General features: G+C 44.2%; 1 protein-coding gene across 1 annotated transcript in view; it reads left to right on the top strand.

Annotated features, from left to right (window-relative positions):
* The first annotated feature begins 337 nt into the window (after window positions 1–337).
* TPPP3 (tubulin polymerization promoting protein family member 3) overlaps window positions 338–23,258 on the top strand; it is a 169,959-nt gene continuing 147,038 nt past the window's right edge. The window contains exon 1 of the mRNA XM_078670529.1: window positions 338–474. The gene's annotated coding sequence lies outside the window, so the exon portion shown is untranslated. The remainder of the gene's footprint in view (window positions 475–23,258) is intronic.

Raw genomic sequence — 23,258 nt, 5'->3', positions numbered from 1 at the left:
CTATCTTCAAATCCCTAAATGGTGGTCCAGGCTGGGTGTAGTAGCACCTATGGCTGACGCACAGTGCGCGCACGGTCCCTGTCTCGCAGATAAGCAGCCCCCATTACTCCGTGTGCATTGGCGGCATCGGCTGCAGGCAGGGAAGGGTTACAGAATGGAGGAGGGCAGAGAGAAGCTTCTCGCAGCCCCTTGTCGAGGCGCAGCATTACTTGATCGGGAAGCAATAACAGGGCGCGTCCCAAAGGTCTCTGGCGAGGAGGCTACAAGATTTGGGCTTGGTCAATGACCTTGGCTACTCCCGCTACGCTAGAGCGCTGATGTTGCACTCCCTAGATGTTTAACAGGATGTCTCTATGGATACAGGCATAAACAGAAGATAATAGCCCCGCAGCGTTTATAGCAGCCGTTCATTCTGGAGACTAGGCGGGAGCAGGGCTTGGCTGCTGAGAGCGAGACTCGCACAGCGAAAGAGAGGTAAGCGCCGTCCAGGCATCCGCCGCTCAGCGCCGCGCCGAGGAGGGAAGCAGAGGTAGGCGCTAATACACGGCGTGCGGCGTGACCCAACCTGGGTTGATCTTTTACGGCACTTGATTCATGAGATAAACGCATCGGCTGCAGACGTCCGAGATTAAACTTCCGATTTTAGTTTTAAATCTCAGCAAATGAATACATGTTTTTGTACATCTGCAATCAAAAGATTGGAAGTAAAATCTATACAACAGAACACGTTGCTGTGGTGAAAGCGCTGTCCCTCTGGGCTCAGAAAGAGCTTGCCAACCATTCGGTTGTGGACTTTGAAATGCCCATGTTTGTGTTCTGCGGGAGACTGTCCGGGCGTGAGATCCGTCTCCTGGCGTGCACCAGTCACGGGACGTGTGTTGCTTGAGGTGCGAGTGGGACCTGTACTTACACTATTATTCAAGGGTGATTTTCAGGACAGACACAAGTTGGGTTGGAAATAGATGTAATGGAAAGAACTGCGAATGTTAAAATGTAAATAACGTTCTGGGCGTCCACGTTCCGGTCTGTGGATAATTCACAGTCATGGTTTCCGAGGAGAGGCGAGCCGGGGATATTAATAACATCCATTTGCACAGAGGCGCGAGCACCAGCCCTTTGCCCCCCGCAGCTCAACTCAACGCTCCGCATTTCATCGACATAGGATCGGTAACAGGCTGCATCTTGGTGTGCGCCGCTTGGGCTTATGGCCCGGCTCGTGAGAATATACACTTCGAGGAGTTGTAGACACGGACTGCACTTCTAGTTAAAGCACGCAGACGAAGGGGCTGGTTTCGGGCACACAGACTGCGTGACGGGTCGCGCAGCCTGCGAGGAGCTATGTGGGGCATATGCACTGTGAGCGTAGGCGCTAGACAGTGAAGAGTGCTTTGGGCACAGAATGCGTGAGACCTTTAGTTACAGACCGGGTGGCACTTGCGTTACAAAGACTGTGAGGAGCTTGAGCAGGTGGTAAATGTCTAAGTAAAACCCTTCTGTAAAGAGAATAACACGCAGAGCAGCACAGGCTAATCCAATCAATATCCGCACAGTTTTCACCCATTCCAAGAGGTGTAAACTCATAATAGGAGTGTAAAAAAGCAGTAATCGCGGCCTTCAGTTTATACGCCTTTCAAAACCCGAAAGCTCCAATTCGTAGAGCTTCAGTAACGTGTCATTAACAGACTTTTGCGTGTATACGCACCCTTCTATGCCACCCTAAACAGTTACCCCACTAGCTGGTAACAGCGCTATATAAAGAAATAACTTGGCAGCAGTCCCCTTGTCAGCCGCTCCGTTGGCCCCCACCAATGTCGGCGCCACCTGCGCACCAGAAGCAACTCTGTACGGCGCTGACGCATCACCAGCCCAACCAACTAAACACAACACCACAACAGAGCCGAAGCCATCTCCACAACACGCACGACAGCAGGGGAATGTCGGGGTGCAGCCGCCCGCTGTCCCGAGCCCTGCACTTCACTTCAGCATCCCAGTCACACATTCGCCCCCTCCTGATCCCGCAGTGAGATCACGGCCTGGGCCTCCCATCACTGCTGTTGCCGGGGCAACTGAGAACACAACATTGGCATGACTGCTGCACTGCTAGTCCGCGCGGAGTGGGAGGGCGGGGGCCACAGTTATAGACGAGGCACATTTCTGAATGAGAGAAGTACTATTATGAAGCCGTGCATAAGGGAAGGCCGCATCGGGCCAGACTTCATTCAAGATGGATTTGAGGGTCTTTACGGCTAATAATGAAGGAACATAAGCTGTAGTACTTTCACTTTTTCTGATACACCATGATCATTGCTTCCCAACCAGGGACCAGGCACACTGTCCGTGCAGCCATGACACATTCCTGCCTAGTGTACAGCAATCACACAGCGCATATCCGTTTCTCCTTTCTCACCCCATCCCTCACTTCTTCTCCTAGTGGAGAAGCGTGGCTCAGTGGTTAGAGGCGGCAGACCCGGAAGCTGAGATCGACCGTGGACCAGGGTTCGATTCCCTGCCTCGGCGGGTCTCGTGCTCAAAATTCCACGGACTCGACAATTCTCGCTCTGGTGCCTACTCAACTCACGGGGTCACACTCTGCGACTCTGGGCAATAGCTTGCTCAATCTCCACTACGGCCCCTCGTGGCGGGATGCCTGGCTTTCACCTTGTGGACACCCTGCTGGGGTCGACTCTGGGCAATAGCTTGCTCAATCTCCACTACGGCCCCTCGTGGCGGGATGCCTGGCTTTCACCTTGTGGACACCCTGCTGGGGTTTCTCACAGGGGAATACCAGGACGGGTTCCCTAAGCAACCCCCTTGAGACCCCTGGGTGATTCGTGCGCTATATAAATCGAAATACATTTACATTTACATTCCTACCTCTTAGCCATTACCCCTATCACTCACCCCTTAGTCCTCACTTCTACTTCTTATCCCTCAAACATCACTCCTCATCACTCACTCCCCATCCCCTACTTATCGTCCATCAACCATTACTCCTCATTCCTAATAACCATCCCCAGTCCATTTATTTATTTATTTATTTATTTGAGAAATCTTATATGGTGCGAGCATGACCCATCAGGAAAAAAAGAGCAAACAACAAGCAAGAAGGAATAAGCAAGGAGCAATCCAAATACAATATGCCAATCGGCCTGGCACATCCAAGATCTGGAAGTTTCCACAGGGAAATAGTCAAGATCACTCTCATACCTTGTTTCTCACTTCTCATCTCTCACCCATCCCGCCTCATCATCCCTTCTTCTCGCCCATCATTCCATATCCACTGTCATCATTTCTAATTTTGAATCCCTACATTTCAACCCTCTTCCATTACTCTTGTTTCTTTTTTCTCACTTCTCATCAATCACTCCTCATCCCTACTTTTGGATGTATGACGTTATAACGCATACTATTACTCCGCAGACCATTACAACGCGACTTTTACTCCGCATACCGTTACAACGCATAGCGCCTTGGGGCGCTGGATAGTGGTAAGTATAATTTACTATTCTAACTCCAGTCCCCGTGGACCCTAGGGAAGGTGTTGGATAGTAAATTATACTTATTCCCTATCCTAGAGCGCCCCCCAGCGCAATGCGTTGTAATGGTATGCGGAGTAATGGTCGCGTTGTAATGGTAGTGCAGAGTAAAAGATCCGTTGTAACGGGTGTATACCCTACTTTTCATCCATCAACCATCACTCCTCATTCCTCACTTTGCATTCCTACTTCTAATAACCATCCCTCTTCCATCACTCTCATACCGCATACTGCATTCCTTAAAAGTAGTACTTTCTATAAAAACAGCAAAACACATGTCTAAGGAATGCGATTAATGTGCATGTGTGAGCTAGCTTTGAATCTGCACTACTGCTTGTACTACCGGTTGTCCTTGACAAATCTCTTTGAAATCTAGCAATGCTCTTCTCTCTACATGACTACAGCTATGCAAGGCCTAATCTCCCACCTAGTCTGTGCCTTCGCTCTACCTTATCTGCATATTTCCTGAAAGGCTTGTTCTCACAAAGTAGGACTGTAACTTTCTACGCCTGGTATGTCTATTTATATTTGTCTACTCTACTGAAGCTCGCATCTACTTCTCTCCCCCCGGAACCTGACTCCTTTTTGTATTGCTCTTCTATTCCACTATGGGAGATAGCTTAGGCCTATATTTCTCCTTTAACCGCATGCGTGCGGCATGATTCCCCCCCGTACGCTGGATTTTGCGAAAGCGCACTTTACATGACGAGCTGGGCTCGTCATGAGCGTGCGAGGAGGCTACCTCATGACGAGCCCAGCTCGTCATGAGCGTCGAAGGGGTTAATACGTACATCTGCATGTGACTTTCAGCTGATGATTGCATTTACATGTATGGGCTTTTTTTTACATTTTCTACACTTATTATAACAACCTCATCCCTTCTTCTCGTCCATCACCCCTTATCCATCATAATGACTCTCTTCCATTACTCTTGTACCTCATTTCTATCTTCTCATCTGTCATCAATCACTCCTCACCCCTACTTCTCGTCCAGCACCCATCACTCTTCATTCCTCACTTTCCTTTCCCACGTCTAATAACCATCCATCTTCCATCACTGTCATAACTCATTTCTCACTTTTCATCTCTCATTAATCACTCCTCATCCCTACTTTTCGTCCATCAACCGTTACTCCTCATTCCTCATTTTGCATTCCTACTTCTAATATTCCTCTGTCTTCCATCACTCTCATACCTCAATTTTGACTTCTCATCTCTTATCAATCACTCCTCATTCATACTTCTCGTCCATCACCCATCACTCTTTGTTCCTCACTTTGCATTCCTACTTCTAATAATCATCTCTATTCATCACTCGCACATCTCATTTATCACTTCTCATCTCTCATCAGTCACTCCTCATGCCTTCTTCTCATACATCAAACCTTCAGTCTACAGTCTCCTTCTTACTCCTCAGTTATTATTCATGATCTTTTATTCCCATTCCGTATTGATCATGTATCACGCTTATTCTTAATCACTCATTCATATTTCTCAGCCCCATTCTTCCTATTCCTATTCCATTCTGATTCTTCACCCAACACCCCCATACCTCATATTCTTCATCCCTCATTCTAATTAATTCACCACCCCTCAGCCCTCATTGAAATCCCTCATTCAGCAGCCCTGAAACCTCTCTTCTATTCTTTGTTCCTCACCCCTTGTGCGTATTCCTCATCCTGCATCCCTACTTCTTATTCTTTGTCCCTCATTTTTATTTCTCATCCCTCATTTTTAGGTCTCGCCTGAGCCAATGCGCTTGCGCATTGATCCGGCGAGATTATAGTAAGGGGAAAAGAACAGTCTACCAAAACGGCGGATTAGACACAGTTCATGTGATCTATGCGCGTGCACAAACTAGGCACGTCACACACCACCATTTGTCTGTGCCTCGCATCAGACTTCAAAGGCTGCCGCTCCCCCATCAGACTTCAAAGGCTGCCGCTCCCCCGCCCCTCCCCGCATCAGACTTCAAAGGAATGCGCTCCCGCTCCTCCGTCCCCCGCCACAGCAATGCCGAGAGCTTGTTTTGCTTGTGTGCTTGCATCTTCCTTCCTTGGCCCTGGGTGTTTTCCGTGTTCTCCAAATCAGTGCCTTCTCGACCCCGTACATGATTGCTGTCCAAGCCCCAGCCCTCGCTACCTCTATCATTATACACTCTCCCTGTGTTTTCCTGTTTTCCCTTGCTTTTTCCCGGCTCCATCATTCTGTGCTTTGAAACTGAACGCGCTTTGTAGCACTCAACCCTGCGTGTTCTTAGCTTCAGTCTCTGTGCTGTTGCACCACATGACTCAGGGACACCACCACATCACTCAGGGGCACAACCACACCACTCAGGGACATCACCACATCACTCAGGGGCACCACCACATCACTCAGGGGCACCACTCACTGGCACCACCACATGACTCAGGGACACCACCACATCACTCAGGGACACCACCACATCACTCAGGAACACCACCACATCACTCAGGGACACCACCACATCACTCACAGACACCACCACATCACTCAGGGGCACCACCACACCACTCAGGGAAACCACCACATCACTCACAGACACCACCAGATCACTCAGGGGCACCACCACATCACTCAGGGACACCACCACATCACTCAGGGGCACCACCACATCACCCAAGAACACCACCACATCACTCAGGGACACCACCACATCACTCAGGGACACCCCCACATCACTCGGGAACACCACCACATCACTTAGGAACACAACCACATCACTTAGGAACACAACCACATCACTCAGGGGCACCACCACATCACTAGGGGACACCCCCACATCACCCAGGGACACCACCAAATCACTCAGAAACACCACCACATCACTCAGGGACACCACCACATCACTCAGGGGCACCAGCACATCACACATCACTCAGGAACACCACCACATCACTCAGGGACACCAACACATCACTCAGGGACACTACCATATCACTCAGAGACACCACCACATCTCTTAGGGGCACCATCACATCACTCAGGGGCACCACTCAGGGTCACCACTCAGGGGCACCACCACATCACTCAGGGACACCAGCACATCACTCAGGGACACCACCACGTCACTCAGGGACACCACCACATCACTCAGGAACACCACCACATCACTCAGGGACACAACCACACCACTCAGGGACACCACCACATCACTCAGGGACACCACCACATCACTCAGGGACACCACCACATCACTCAGGGGCACTAGCACATCACTCAGGGGCACCACCACATCACTCAGGGACACCAGCACATCACTCAGGGACACCACCACATCACTCAGGAACACCACCACATCACTCAGGGACACCACCACATCACTCAGGGACACCACCACATCACTCGGGGACACCACCACATCACTCAGGGACACCACCACATCACTCGGGAACACCACCACATCACTCAGGAACACCACCACATCACTCAGGGACGACACCACATCATTCAGGGGCATCACTTAGGGGCACCACCACATCACTCAGGGACACCACCACATCACCTAGGGACACCACCACATCACTCAGGAACACCACCACATCACTTAGGGACACCACCACATCCCTCAGGGACACCACCACATCACTCAGGAACACCACCACATTACTCAGGAACACCACCACATTACTCAGGGACACCACCACATCACTCGGAGACACTACCACATCACTCAGGGGCACCGCCACATCACTCAGGGACACCACCACATCACTCAGGGGCATCACTCAGGGGCACCACCACATCACTCAGGGACCCACCACATCACTCAGGGACACCACCACATCACTCGGGGACACCAACACATCACTCGGGGGCACCACCACATCACTCGGGGACACCATTACATCACTCGGGGGCACCAACACATCACTCGGGGACACAACCACATCACCCAGGGACACCACCACATCACTCAGGAACACCACCACATTACTCAGGGACACCACCACATCACTCAGGGACACTACCACATCACCCAGGGACACCACCACATCACTCAGGGACACCACCACATCACTCGGGGACACCACCACATCACTCGGGGGCACCACCACATCACTCGGGGGCACCACCACATCACTCAGGTACACCACCACATCACTCGGGGACACCACCACATCACTCGTTGGCACCACCACATCACTCTGGGGCACCACCACATCACTCAGGGACACCACCACATCACTCAGGAACACCACAACATCACTCGTGGACACCACCACATCACTCAGGGACACCACCACATCACTCAGGGGCACCACTCAGGGGCACCACCACATCACTCAGGGACACCACCACATCACTCAGGGGCACCACCACATCACTCAGGGGCACCACTCAGGGGCACCCCCACATCACTCAGGGACACCACCAAATCACTCAGGGACACCACCACATCACTTGGGGACACCACCACATCACTCGGGGACACCACCACATCACTCAGGAACACCACCACATCACTCAGGAACACCAACACATCACTCAGGTGCACCACCACATCGCTCAGGAACACCACCACATCACTCAGGGACACCACCACATCACTCAGGGGCACCACCACATCATTCTGGGACACCACCACATCACTCTGGGACACCGCGGCATCACTCTAATACACCACCACATCACTCAGCCCAACCACATCATCACTCAGCTCAGCACCACAACAGCACTGTCCTTGCTTGCTACCAATAAGCATTGCCATAGCCAATAGGACTTGCATTAGGAAAGTTTAAGCTATTGGCTTTGTGAATAACAATGCTATTAATTTATATATTTTGAAAGGCAACACATATTAAAAAAAATTGTCATTTACAATACCAATAGCTCACACTTTCCTAATGCAAGACCTATTGCATTGCAAATGCTTGTTATTCTGTATGCCTCTTTCTTCATCAATCAATCTTATTCCTCATCTCTCAGTCATCACAACACACATTCAGTAGTCTGAAACACTATTTTACACTAATTGGTTAGCAACAGCCAATCAGAATTTAAGACAGTGGGATGCATTCTATCAGTCTAGCTTATAAAAGATAGGTTTCTGTATTGAAGATGCTGGTATTGGACAGAGGAGAGGGAATGCAAGAGGGTGAAAATGTGTGTGTGTGTGTAGTGCCCCGAGAATTCAATGCAGTACAACAATTCATTGTCTGTAGGTAAAGTGCAATTTTTTTCCACTAGAGATCCCTACACGGTTTAAATCATAAATCAAAACCTGGAGAAAGGGCAATATGTGTTTATCCTTAACCGTATCTGTTTTCGATTTTATAATGGAGCTAAGATTTTCATCTGATACTGCCATTTGCAGTGAGAGCTTTTTTTTTTGCTTTCCATGGAGTCTGCAGATTTCAGACCTGGCTAAGCTTCCTGCCCTGCAACATAATTACAGCTCCCCAGAAGACCTCAATTGCATTAAAAACCAGGAAGAGCAACGCTTTGACAGAGAGATAGTCTAACAAGGAACTGATTGCAAGTTCAATAGAAATAAATACCAGCATATCAGCCAGGAGCATGATTTGCTCAGGGAGTACATTTATTTCGCTCATGTTATATTTAAAGTAAACATTGGCATCAGAGAGAAGGTTAACTCCCTTATGTCCATATTGGCGTTATTCATGAAACTTTAATGCAGCTGAACTGTGATTTGACCTCTTCAGTCACGGTATTGTTGTTTAACACGACTTGTTGAGAAGCATCTGGTCTGTTCTAAGAAGCCTGCAAAGTGATTCAGCAACCACAATGTAATTTAATTAAGTTTCTTATTAAATATCACGGAGAAGTATTTTGTCATTCTTTCGTAAAAGAACATCTTTATATTTTGAGATTTTTCATGAGATTCCGTCGTTTGTTCACTTGGAGCCAGACGTACAAAGCTTTTTTGAGGTCACAAATGTCCGGTTTTTTAGAATCGGGCATTTTGTGATGGCAACAAAGCCTTTTTTATGTACAAGCACTATTTTGCGATTCAGTAACCTATTACCAAATCGCAAATTGAGTTTGCCATTCAGTGTTACTGAGAGGCAAGTTAAGGGCGTCCTTCCTAATTCTGAATCACTTTGGTGTGTCTTAATGTTTTACAACTGAAATGTGGTCAAAAAATATTCGCATTTTACCACCTACTTCAAGTAGGTGGTAACCCAGTCGCAAATGAGAAAGGGTGTCCAAGGCACCCTTTCGCCTTTGTGAATGTTTGTAAAAACATTTTTCCAGAGCAGGCAGTGGTCCCAGGGACCATTACCACCTCTTAAAAAATGAACATAAAAATGTTAATTGTAGTAATTTATTAAACGCGCCACGTTTTCCTTTAAGGAACATGACATGCATTAAAAAAAAACACATTGCTTAGTTGAAAAGCAATCACAGACATGGTGGCTTGCTGACCCCGGCAGGCCACCATCCTTGGGTCACACACCGAGACCTACCACAGGAATATTAATGAGGTAGGTCTATTTGTGACCTATTGGGAATCTCAATAAGTGTGAAACACACATTTGTACATGGGTGTTTGCGATTACCAAATAGCGAATCACGAAAAAAATCGCTATTTGGTAATCGCAAAGCCTCCTCTAAGTACGTCTGGCCCCAAATTCTTAAACACCAGCACAGATTTTGCTATATTTCCTTAGCGAATCGGATCATTGCTCTCGCTATTTACCTGGGTGTTTCTTGTCATCTGTGGGTTGTATTACTTAAACTGTTTTGTGTCAGCAATATTGATTTTGTTTGGTACTGCAGGTCTCTATCTCCTTTCACTATCTTATTATTTTACCTCTCAACATATAAAAGCAGCCATAGGCAGTAATGCCTTCATTTGAATGTTTAATTTAAATTTACATTAAATACTGTAATATTTAGCTGGGTTACCACACAGAATAACTGTGAGTTTGCCTTTGCATAGAAATAATTTGCAGAAACAATGGGCCATATTACAAAGTATTTTTGCGGTCAGAAACAACACGATTTGCAGCATCAGGCTTTTCCATATGTACAAAGCACACATTGCAATTCAGTAACATGTACCGAATCGCAATTTGTGTTTAGCGATTCGTATTTGGAAGGGACGTGTTTTGGGAGTCCTGTCCAAACACAGAGGCACAGTGGTATGTATGAATATGCTACAACCAAATTGCGGTTGCCAAACCTTCATATTTTATAGATACCTCAGAGGAGATGTTAACCCCTTCCATGCTCATGACGGAACGGTTCCGTCATGAGCGTCGGTTGGCCTGTGCTCATGACGGAACCGTTCCGTCATTGTTCCATAAGCCCAATGGAACGTTCAGCACAGCGCAGGAATTTGCGCCGCGCTGAAGCGGTTAACCATTCGCAAATGGGATGAGGTCCTTAATGGGACCCCTATGGCTTTGTGAATAATTAAACAAATATTTTTTAAGACCAGGTAGTGTACCACAGAACACTGCCTACTCTTAAAAAATGAAAGTGAAAATGTAATTTTCTTTTTTTTAAACACATCCCATTTTACTTTAAGTAAACAGGCTGCTTTGAAAAGGAAAGAAAAATATTGTTATATTTAAAAGCAATCACAGACATGGTGGTCTGCTGACCCCAGCAGGCCACAAGTCTGTGATGGCTGCAAGTCCTAAAAGGTTGCAAATTGCGACCTACCGGAGTAATATTGATGAGGTAGGTCAATTTGTGGCCCACTAGGAATCGCTGTTTAAAAGATGTGCATTTTCTTACATAAGGAATTGTGATTTTTAATTGCGATTTGGTAAGAATTGCCATTAGGAAAGCACAATTCTGGATTTTTGCATATATGGCCCAATGTTAAATTGAGTATTTCTGGGTATTTAATGTACACTCTCGTTTTTTTTGTTCTAAAGGGAGCAGATTTCCTATGCTGTAATGTGGTCTAGGTGATTTACAATTCTTGTATTACCACATTTGTAACTTAGCACTAGCAGGTTAAGTTTTTTCTTAGATGCAAAACTGTGTTAAATGTGCAGAACATTCAGGCAAAAGCTACAATGGGGCATAAGTATGCAACGTGTTTTATGCAAAAGAAGACTGTGCAGGGTCAGGTCCTCATTAAACGCGGCACAATGTTTTCTGAACCTTGCACAAACCCTTCTTTTCATGGGGGGTAAGAATGATAAGTTAGGCAAATATTGCACCTGGGAATTACTGAGTGAAATAATCATTGCATACCCTGTTAATTCTCAGGAGTTCGAACCAGGCTAAAAAGTTTGGTAGTTACTGGATATGTAGATTTTGGTGCGGGGATCTCTGTGCTGTGAAGTCCTTTGCAGAACTGTTAAACTGGCGAATGCCTTAAAACTGTAATTTCAAAAGATATTAAAGAAAACACTTTTCACTGTTAATGGCAGCATCAGACGGAAAACGCTTGATGTGCTCTAGATACAAGTGTAAATAGATCAAGCTTAGGATAACCTTGTATTGCCTTGTCTGGAAAGGGTTCATTCAGGCCTCTGTCCATCCCCAAATCGATTAGAGCTTCGTCGATAGGCCGGAGGAAACAGAAAACACGTATCTAACTAAAATTAAATGTTGTACTTCATTGGAGCCCTTAGCCATACACACACTATTGCATTTCCTTTCCTCAGCCAGCATGTTTATGAGAAGGCTGTCTTTTAGCAGATATACTAACACAATGCAGGAGTGTGGCTCAATGGTTAAAGCGGCACACCCTGATGCAGAGTTCTGGTCAGGAACCAGGGTTCGATTCCCGCCTCGCCAGGGTCTCATGCTCAATTTCCTCGGACCTGTTAATTCTCGCCTCGGTGCCTATTCTAATCACGGCCCCATGATGCAACTCTGGGTAATAGCTTGCTTAGCCCCAACAGCGCTAAGGATGCCTGGCTTCACCCTGGGGGTGCCCAGGAGTAGACACTTCACAGGGAAAGCCAGGAGGGGTTCCACAGCGGTATGAGTATCAGCGCCAGGAAACCGAATAGGCGACACCGCAAGGTGACCGTCTGGTGACAGTGCGCTCTATAAGTACCATGACATTTACATTTACATTTACATTTACATTTACTTCCTAAAATCTGATTGGCTGTTGCCACGTAATCAGAGTGAAGAAATGTTTCAGAACACTGAAAGCCTGTTGTGATATATGAGGGATGAGGTTAAGAAAGAGGGATGGTGTATAAGAATAAAGGTTGGGGTGAGGAATAAGAGTGAAGGAAGATGGATCATGATAAACAAGTACTAAAAGTAAGTAATGATGAATAGGCAAGTGCAATAAGGGCGAGAAATAAGGTTGAGATATAAAGGGTGACACATGAGGAACAAGGATGAGGGATTATTATTTAGGAATCAGGATGATGTATGAAGTATGAGGAGCAAGGTGAGGGTGATGAATAAAGATGAGGGAAGACGAATGAAAAAAGAAGATTACGAGTGAAGAATTTCGTGTTTGGAATAAGAGTCACAGATGATGAATAATACACGAGGGATAAGAAAGAAGGGTAATAAATTAGGAATGAAAAAGAGGTGTAAAGTATGATAGATGAGCGTTGGGTGGTGATGAAGGAAGGATGATGGACGATCGTTTAGAAGTCGGGATGAGAAGTGAGGAATGTGGTGTGATGGTTGATGGATGAGGGATTATGAATTTGGGATGAGAAGCGAGGGAGGAGGTGATGGGTGAGAAGTACAGATGAGAATTAGGGATAAGAAACGAGGAATGAGAAACGAGGAATGAGGTGTTAGAGATGACAGGTGGATTATATTTATGTATTTACAGCTTGCTCCAAGACAAGTCGAGGACTGTCAGGTCCAGGAATCCTCGGAGATGTACGATGCTATATGGGGTCCACCTCCTGATAGCTCTAAGGTCTGATTGTAGCCACAGACTCTTTTGAGTGATCAGGTGAGGGAAGGAAAGGGAGGGAGGGAACAGCAGGGAAGGAGATCTGTAAAGAGAAGCACACAACGGTAAATACTCCTTGCTGTGAACTCTAGTATGACAAACAACATAAGAATAATTTGTATTGAATTTCCTTCCGTAATACCTGTAAAGTAAAATACCTGTACTTTATTCCAGGGTTTATAATCGCCTAAGCCACTGCCTCTACTAGATCTAGAGACGCTTAGTGGCTTGGAAGAAGGAATAGGAGCTAACTTCCGAGGAGCTCAACTTGCCCCTACTATGAAAGATAATAAGCAAATAGAAACGCCATTATGCTTGGTCCATGAACAAATACTAAATAGGCAGAATCAAGCATACATTTGCAACCAGCAATTCATGGCAGTGAATCTTAATTCATAATCAGTGATGAACTGTACTTCCTTATTTTCCCAGTCCATGGGAACACCAACTTGTTATTCATAGAAGTTTCTACAATGTCCTTGCTGTATTTCCACCATACATGCCAAGGAACTATGTTTCAGAGATACTGTAGGGAAAGTTATCAAACATACAACTGCGCGGCCGCCCAGTTGTTAAGGTCAGCAAGCCCCCTCTGAATCAAGGGCAACAAACAACTTAAGTCAACGAGCTTCTGGCAACCTCGCAAAAGCCGTCCAGACTCAACCAACGAGGTTGCAAAGCCCATTGACTGCAAAGATTAAGAACGTTTTCCTCGTGCTATCAGGAAAGCTCAACCCAGCAAGAGTCGGAGAAATGACTCATCCAACGGGGCTGAAAATATTGGATTCCATTCGAAAACAGAGCGAAAACATCAAAGGGCAACAAATGAAGTGTTCCAGCATCCTGTCCCTGAGTCTTCTGATCGTGCTTCCCACATAAATCATTTTACAGGAACATACTATTACATATACCACATGAGTCATATCACAATTGATAAACATGTTAATTGTATGATTCCCTGTATCATTGTAGTTGAAAGTGGTCACTTTATTCCTAGCCCATCTGCATGAACTACATCTCCCACACTTGTAGAAGCCCTTCAGTCTATTCATCAACCACGTTAATTTTTCGGGTTTGTTTGGGTAGCTTGGGCTTACTAGATTTGCCAATGTCACACCTCTTCTGAACGTCAAACTAGGCTTCTCAGTAATAAAGGGCAATAGATCATTATCTGTTCTGAGCAAATGCCAATTTTCCTGAGAATCGAGTACAGTTTATTACTGTCAGAACTGTAATGTGTGATTATGCATACAGCACCTTCCCCTCTACTCTTGATACCCGATTTCCTAATCTCTAGAGTCCTCGCACGCTTGAGACCACGTGTTCTTACCACCGCCTTATTGATCACACTCTTCTCATAACCCCTTGCCATAAATCTACGTGACATATCTGCCAGGTTAGTTTTAAAGTCCTGCTCGTTTGTGCAATTTTTCCTGTCGTGTACCATTTCGCCGTATGGTATCGCATTGATTTGGCTGTTCGGATGACAACTGCTCCCATGTAGTAATGCATTACAACTAGTGGCCTTCCTATACATCCCACTACATAGTCTGTTGTCATCAACAAATAATTCAATGTTTAAGAAAGTGATGTGGTCTTGGTCATAGTGTGTGGTAAAACGTAAATTCAATTCATTATCATTCAAATAGTAAAAAAAAACTTTCAATTCATCAACAGATCCAGTCCAAATCAACAAACAGTCGTCTATGAAACTACCCCAGTAATGGATATACTCAATCCATTTGCACCCCCTGTGGCCCTAGATCCACTTCGCCTCAAACCAACCCATAAATAGGTTGGCAAAAGATGGAGCGAATCTGGAGCCCATGGCAGTACCAAGGCGTTGCTTGTACCAGTTACCATAAAAAAAAAAACATTATTTTTCAAAACCATTTCTGTCATTTTCAGGATCATCTGTGTATGATCGTAGTATTCTGCTGGCCTCCTACTTAAGAAGGTCTTAATTGCATGTAAACCCAGATGATGGTGAATATAAGTGTACAGTATCAACAACAACAAGAGAGGTAGGGATAGAGGACACTCCTATTCCCCAATCAACACACTAAAGAACAACAAAGGAGTGACAAGAAAAATGAAAGAAAAAGGAGAAGTTACAATAACCAAGGTAGTAATACCTGGACAAATATTCTCCAACAAACAGCACGCTGTTTCATGAGAGACTAAGTTGCGCAAAGGAAGGACAGAGGAGAATGTCTGACTAAATAGAGAGCATTCAATGTTTGTAAATAAAACCCTCACTCATCAACATAGTTGATGACATGCTTCATCATAGGGTTTTACCAGGGAGACCGAATGTCTCCCTGGTATGCTACCACACCTGTGTTACAGCGGAGCAGGTTTCAACAAGACGTGAAGTGAAAGTGTTAGGAAGTGAAGTTAAAAAATGGCGGACTGTCCTCCAAAGTGAATTTTAATAAAGAGTCAGACCACCGTTATTAAAAAACTAGTGAATTGGACATTATTGGCCATCAATTTGAGTCAAATATGTCCTATCTGGGTTAAAAGGTCAACATGTTTCTGCTTTGAAAATGCTACTTTAGCCAAGCTTTCATCAGGACCGAAAAGAAATCTGAACTTCCCAGGCGGTATACGCTCCCTAAGGCGTACCCTAACCTTGGGAATGTATATGCAGATGGTGTTAAACTCACAGTTTTACCCGGTTGTAGGTTAGTCTTGGAATTCCAAGACCCTACCAATCTGTAAGAGAAAATTCATATTCAAACAGATATCAAAGACTGCAAGTCACCAGGTTTAGATGAGATTAATGCAAATATTCCACATTCGAAATCATGCAAAAAATCATGTACTTCCTATGTGATCTAGTAATGAACATTGTTTATGTATAAATAACCCAAACTAGGTTATTGGTCGATGCAGGACCCGTCAATTCCATATTCAGTAAGACACAATCTACTCTGCATTCTTTACGGCCTTATTTAGACACACTCTAATATCCTAATTATTCTCAATTTCAAATAATTCAGAATAGGTGAACCCCAGCATAATTGTGGACTTCTATTTAGGGGTAATATGACCAGGAAAAGTATTTAAATCCCTTTTTCCTTAATCCAACCCGAAGTTGGAAAAAGCTATCCCTTAGAGCACTTCCTATTAACATTAAAACATAGCAAATGAAGGACTTAAAACAAGAGAAAAATGAGGCGACTTACTTTGGAAAAACAAGAAAAATGATCCCTAGGCACTGCGTCAAGGGTATTCTTCACGGTAAGGATAATCTGTCAAGAAACAGTAGAACACCCACTGTTACTTAAAAGATCCCAATTGGAGAACAACGATCTCTCTATCAGTAGAGAAAAACTGTGGGAAGGGAAAAGCACACACTTTTAGCAGTAACCGCGCAATGTCAGGCTAACCCGACGTACCGGTTTCTGTAGTCGTATGCCAGAACCTTATCGTTAGTATCTCCCACAGTGACACCAAATGTAGATACGAAATTCAAAAAGAAGGTTGCAATCGGACTTACTTCGGCCTTCCCGACTCCCCACTGGAAACCTAATTCGTTCACATCCGCGGCCCGAACGGTGGTTCTTGGTTCGGACGCTCAAGTAAAAATGCCTCACAGAAGGGTCACGTGATCGGAGTCACGTTTGCGGGATGACGTATTCAGCATCTTGCGTTCTCCTTAGAACTCCGAACAAAGCGAGATAAGAGGGAAACCTCTCTACTTTTTGCCATTGAATATTGTAACTTTATTTGTATGCAAGCGCACACTGAATACGAGTGTCTTAAAACACAGTTGATGTCATTCACTGCAATAGTTTAACCATCGATACTGTGCTGTTAATCATAACCTGTCAAATGACATTTCTATTTTGATATTATGATTATTCACCCTTAGATAAATCGATGGTATTAGACTGATATTAATCATCATCTTTATCTCAGAAAACCATATATATCCAACCTGGAAAGTCTAGACTCATCCGAGCTAGCAGACATTCCACTTCCATGTTATTGCTGGCTTAGATTAGACAATTTCCATATCGTTTTTTCAAAATAAAGACTTCATTCCTAAAGCCACTTTGACTCCGTCCCCAATAGTCATTATCGGAGTCAAAGTGGCTTCAGAAATGAAGTCTTAATTTTGAAAAAACGATATGAAAATTGTCTAATGTAAGCCAGCAATAACATGGAAGCGGAATGTCTGCTAGCTCGGATGAGTCTAGCCTTTCCAGGTTGGATATTTATAGTTTTCTGAGATAAAGTTGATGATTAATATCAGTCTAATACCATCGATTTATCTAAGGGTGAATAATCATAATATCAAAATAGAAATTTCATTTGACAGGTTATGATTAACAGCACAGTATCGATGGTTAAACTATTGCAGTGAATGACATCAACTGCGTTTCAAGACACTCGTATTCAGTGTGCGCTTGCGTACAAATAAAGTTACAATATTCAATGGCAAAAAGTAGAGAGGTTTACCCCTTTTCTCTCTTTGTTCAGAGTTCTAAGGAGAATGCAAGGACGCTGAATACGTCATCCCGCAAACGTGACTCCGATCGCGTGATCCTTCTGTGAGGCATATTTACTTCCGCGTCCGAACCAAGAACAACCGTTCGGACCGCGGATGTGAACGAATTAGGTTTCCAGAGGGGAGTCGGGAAGGACAAAGTAAGTCCGGCTGCAACCTTCTTTTTGAATTTCGTATCTACATTTGGTGTCACTGTGGTAGATACTAACGATAAGGTTCTGGCATACGACTACAGAAACCGGCACGTCGGGCTAGCCTGACATTGCGCGGTTACTGTTAAAAGTGTGTGCTTTTCGCTGCCCACAGTTTTTCTCTACTGATAGAGAGATCGATGTTCTCAAATTGGGATCTTTTAAGTAACAGTGGGTGTTCTACTGTTTCTTGACAGATTATCCTTACTGTGAAGAATACCCCTGCCGCAGTGCCCAGGGATCATTTTTCTTGTTTTTCCAAAGTATGTCGCCTCATTTTTCTCTTGTTTTAAGTCCTTCATTTGCTAAGTTTTAATGTTAATAGGAAGTGCTCTAAGGGATAGCTTTTTCCAACTTTGGGTTGATTTAAGGAAAAAGGGGTTGAAATACTTTTCCTGGTCATATTACCCCTAAATAGAAGTCCATAATTATGCTGGGGTTCACCTATTCTGAATTATTTGAAGTTGAGAATAATTAGGATATTAGAGTGTGTCTAAATAAGGCCGTAAAGAATGCAGAGTAGATTGTGTCTTACTGAATATAGAATTGACGGGTCCTGCATCGACCAATAACCTAGTTTGGGTTATTTATACATAAACAATGTTCATTACTAGATCACATAGGAAGTACATGATCTTTTGCATGATTTCGAATGTGGAATATTTGCATTAATCTCATCTAAACCTGGTGACTTGCAGTCTTTGATATCTGTTTGAATATGAATTTTCTCTTACAGATTGGTAGGGTCTGGGAATTCCAAGACTAACCTACAACCGGGTAAAACCGTGAGTTTAACATCATTTGCATATACATTCCAAAGGTTAGGGTACGCCTTAGGATGCGTATACCGCCTGGGAAGTTCAGATTTTTTTTCGGTCCTGATGAAAGCTTGGCTAAAGTAGCATTTTCAAAGCAGAAACATGTCAACCTTTTAACCCACATAGGACATATTTGACTCAAATTAATGGCCAATAATGTCCGATTCACTAGTTTTTTAATAATGGTGGTCTTACTCTTTATTAAAATTCACTTTGGAGGACAGTCCGCCATTTTTTAACTTCACTTCCTAACACTTTCACTTCACGTCTTGTTGAAACCTGCTCCGCTGTAACACAGGCGTGGTAGCATACCAGGGAGACATTCGGTCTCCCTGGTAATACCCTATGATGAAGCATATCATCAACTATGTTGATGAGTGAGGGTTTTATTTACAAACATTGAATGCTCTCTATTTAGTCAGACATTCTCCTGTGTCCTTCCTTTGCGCAACTTAGTCTCTCATGAAACAGCTTGCTGTTTGTTGGAGAATATTTGTCCAGGTATTACTACCTTGGTTATTGTAACTTCTCCTTTTTCTTTCATTTTTCTTGTCACTCCTTTTTGTTCTTTAGTATTAGTGTACAGTGACACCACATCGAGTGTCACCATAATCATCCTGGGTTCCCAGATTACGTCACTCATGATATTCAGTACATGCTTAGTATCTTCAATGAATGAAGGGAGATTATGTACATGTGGTCTTAGAAAGATATCCACGAATTGGGAGAGCCTCTCAGTCGGTCCTCCTATGCCCGAGATAATTGGTCTACCCGGTGGTCTGTCTCTGCACTTGTGCACCTTCGGTAAAGTGTACATACAAGGTGATCTAGGAGCAACCACCAGTAAATAGGTATATTCATCATGATCTAGTAGTGTCTGGTCATACCAAACTTTAAGCTGTTGTATGATTTCATTAGTCAATACTCCAAGAGGGTTACTTGTTAGTCGCTCGTAATACAATTCATTATTAAGTTGCAAGTAAACTTCATCATTGTATTCATTAGTATCCATAACAACAATGTTACTCCCTTTGGCTGCCATATGAATAGTCACATCCTTGTTATTTCCCAGTTCTTTTAATGCTGCTCTCTCTCTCTTTGCTAGGTTATCCACTCTTTTATTAGGTCTGTTCTTACGAAATCTATCGATAATCCTGCCCAAGTCATAATTGACTGATCTGTAAAAGGCATCAATAGTATTACCTGTTGAGAGTTGTGGTGTCCACTTGGACTTCAATCGTAACCCACTACTCTCACTCTGGAAGCGATTAACCTTAAGTTCTTCAAATAGTTTGGAAACTGTAACTGGATCATCCTCTTTCTCTGTCAGTGACAGCAAAAATGTTGTGTCCTTAATCTCTTGTATGGTTAAGTTGCTCACATCTTTTATTTCCAAATGTTTGACTTTCTCGGGTACATTCACAAAAAATTTCTTTAACTTCAACCGTCTAACAAACTTATATAAATCAATCTTATTCATATACCAATCTGCTGGTGTCATCGGACAAAATCCTAATCCCTTCTTCAATAAAGTTATCATTGTATCTGACAACTCCAAAGATGACAGATTAATAATCTCAATCACATTTCCTGATAAACTCTCTGAACCATTTATTTCTTCCATGATCGGGTACTCATCCCTTGTCTCTCTCTTTGCTCTTCCCCTTCCTCTCTTCCTTTTCCTGGTCTTTTTGTGCCCAATTCTCTATTCCTGCCTCCCGTATCTCGGTTACCAATCCTTAGTCTCCGTACCTCCTGTAAAAAATTATTCTCTAAATTAGGAGTACCAGTAAGTTCTACTAAATCTTCACCCTCACTACTGGACAGATTGCTAGATGATGCATCAACATCACCACTGGAAAACATATATGATCAGAAACTAGGCAAAGATGGCGCCCACGGTGAGACTATGTAAGTAGACAGTCCAGTATGGCACTTGAGATGCACGCCGGCGTCAGTATGCACGGACTGTGCTCAGGACATGCGGTGGATAAAGAGCATGCTGGGGTGCTTGTAGGGGAGGTTCTTTTGACGAGTTACTGTGGTTCTATATGACAGATTACTAAAGGAGAAACAATGATGATACGTTTTATATTTCTCCTCAGGGATTTATTTTGCATATGAGGAATTTAGTTTGACTTGGGTTGAGTTTACAATGTGAAGGAACATTGAACAGATGACCAGACATTACAAGAGGTTGGTAGTAGCTTTTGTTTTTGGAGGCTGTATAGGCTCTAGAATTAATTATAGAGTGGCCCATTCAATGGGTGATACCTTGCTGGGAACTTGGTTCTATCCCTCTTTTCTTGAGAAAACAGGTATTGGTTTGAGGTGGTTTACCTTTTATGTAGTCCTAATTAATGAACAGTATTTGCAGTAATGTAGAAGTGAGAACTTCAGAGTTATTCTTATGTGATGTCATTTTGGGTTGCAGCCCTGAAGAAGTCAACTGCTAGATTTAAGCACGACGAAACAAGTGTTGGCTGTTAATCTTTGGATTGAAGCTGTTTTCTTTGGATTTCAAATTGGAACATTGAAATAAAACAATTTTGGAAGATAATACGTACCTGACTGTTCCAATTGAACCTTTACATTTCACGAACAAGGATTTTTATGGACATTTCTTTACTGACTTTTGAGAGCTCGGAGGAATCTTGTGTATTTATTGTTTTCTACATGTGTGGATAACAGCGGGGTTGTGGTAACCAACCTCTTGTCCCCCTGGAGCACCTTCGAAGACTTGCCCGTTATCACATTCCCTGATTGTGCAGAGCGCCCATAGTTCATGACTGGTTACCATATTTAGAAATAATTGGGTTTGAAAGAGCTCACTTTGATCTCATGCCTCAGGTGTGAGCAGGCTAGTACCTGCCGGCCACAGGTGTGCTAAATTCCTCCACCCATTCTTAGCCTGCAGGTGTGGAGACGAAACAGTAGACAGGGATTTCTAGGTAATGAAGTTGTTAGAAAGAGCAGACTGGCTTTCACAAAATTCGGCATGGATCGGAAAATGTGTGGATAACAGCGGGGTTGTGGTAACCAACCTCTTGTCCCCCTGGAGCACCTTCGAAGACTTGCCCGTTATCACATTCCCTGATTGTGCAGAGCGCCCATAGTTCATGACTGGTTACCATATTTAGAAATAATTGGGTTTGAAAGAGCTCACTTTGATCTCATGCCTCAGGTGTGAGCAGGCTAGTACCTGCCGGCCACAGGTGTGCTAAATTCCTCCACCCATTCTTAGCCTGCAGGTGTGGAGACGAAACAGTAGACAGGGATTTCTAGGTAATGAAGTTGTTAGAAAGAGCAGACTGGCTTTCACAAAATTCGGCATGGATCGGAAAATGATGGGAATTTCTAAATATTGTCCAAGAGCCAGGAAACCAGTACTTGCATACAGTGGACAGTCTGTATGCTTATGAGAATATTGGAAAGTCCTACAGGTAGGCCCCCTGATGGTGGCCACGTGAGTACAGAGACCGAATTGTGACATACGCTCTCTTTTTCTTCTGGTTGCAAGTTTGACGATTTTGTTTATTCCTATAGACTAAACAACTCTACAATACAGGCCCACTGCCAACCGTGCGTTAGGTGAGAATCTATTGTGATCATGACAAAAACGTTATATTGTCTACCAGGTTATGTATGCGCCTTCACTGCCAAGCACATCTATACCCACACATGAACACGGCTGTACTATGCTATGGGTTGCACTTGTTAGTAAAATCTGTTTTAAAACAAATGACTGATAGCTTTTTATGGGTGCCAGTACCTGTGACTGTATTCTGGAGACCAGTATCTGATTCTAGATTACAGCAAGGGCCTGACTGATAACGATTTTGGTGGACAGGGTTATTCTGTCACAAACGTGACGGATATCCCGTTCGCCAAAATGCCATTATATCCAATGGAGCTTGTAGGGCAGACAGATATCCCGTCTGCCAAATTACAGTGCCAATATATCCTATGGAACTTGTAGGGCATACAGATATCCCTTCTGCCAATTTACAGTGCCATTATATCCTATGGAACTTGTAGGGCAGACGGATATCCCTTCTGCCAAATTAGAGTGCCATTATATCCTATGGAACTCGTAGGGCAGACGGATATTCCTTCTGCCAAATTACAGTGCCATTATATCCTATGGAACTTGTTTGGCTGACGGGATATCACTCCTGCCAAATTACAGTGCCATTATATCCAATATCCAATGGACCTTGCAGGGCGGACAGATATCCTGTCTGCCAAAATGACATTATATCTTATGGAACTTGTAGGGCAGACAGATATCCCTTCTGCCAAATTACA

Source organism: Lissotriton helveticus, chromosome 12 (assembly GCF_964261635.1).
Source record: "Lissotriton helveticus chromosome 12, aLisHel1.1, whole genome shotgun sequence".
Classification (NCBI taxonomy): Eukaryota; Metazoa; Chordata; class Amphibia; order Caudata; family Salamandridae; genus Lissotriton; species Lissotriton helveticus.
This window is presented reverse-complemented; position numbering and strand designations above follow the sequence as displayed.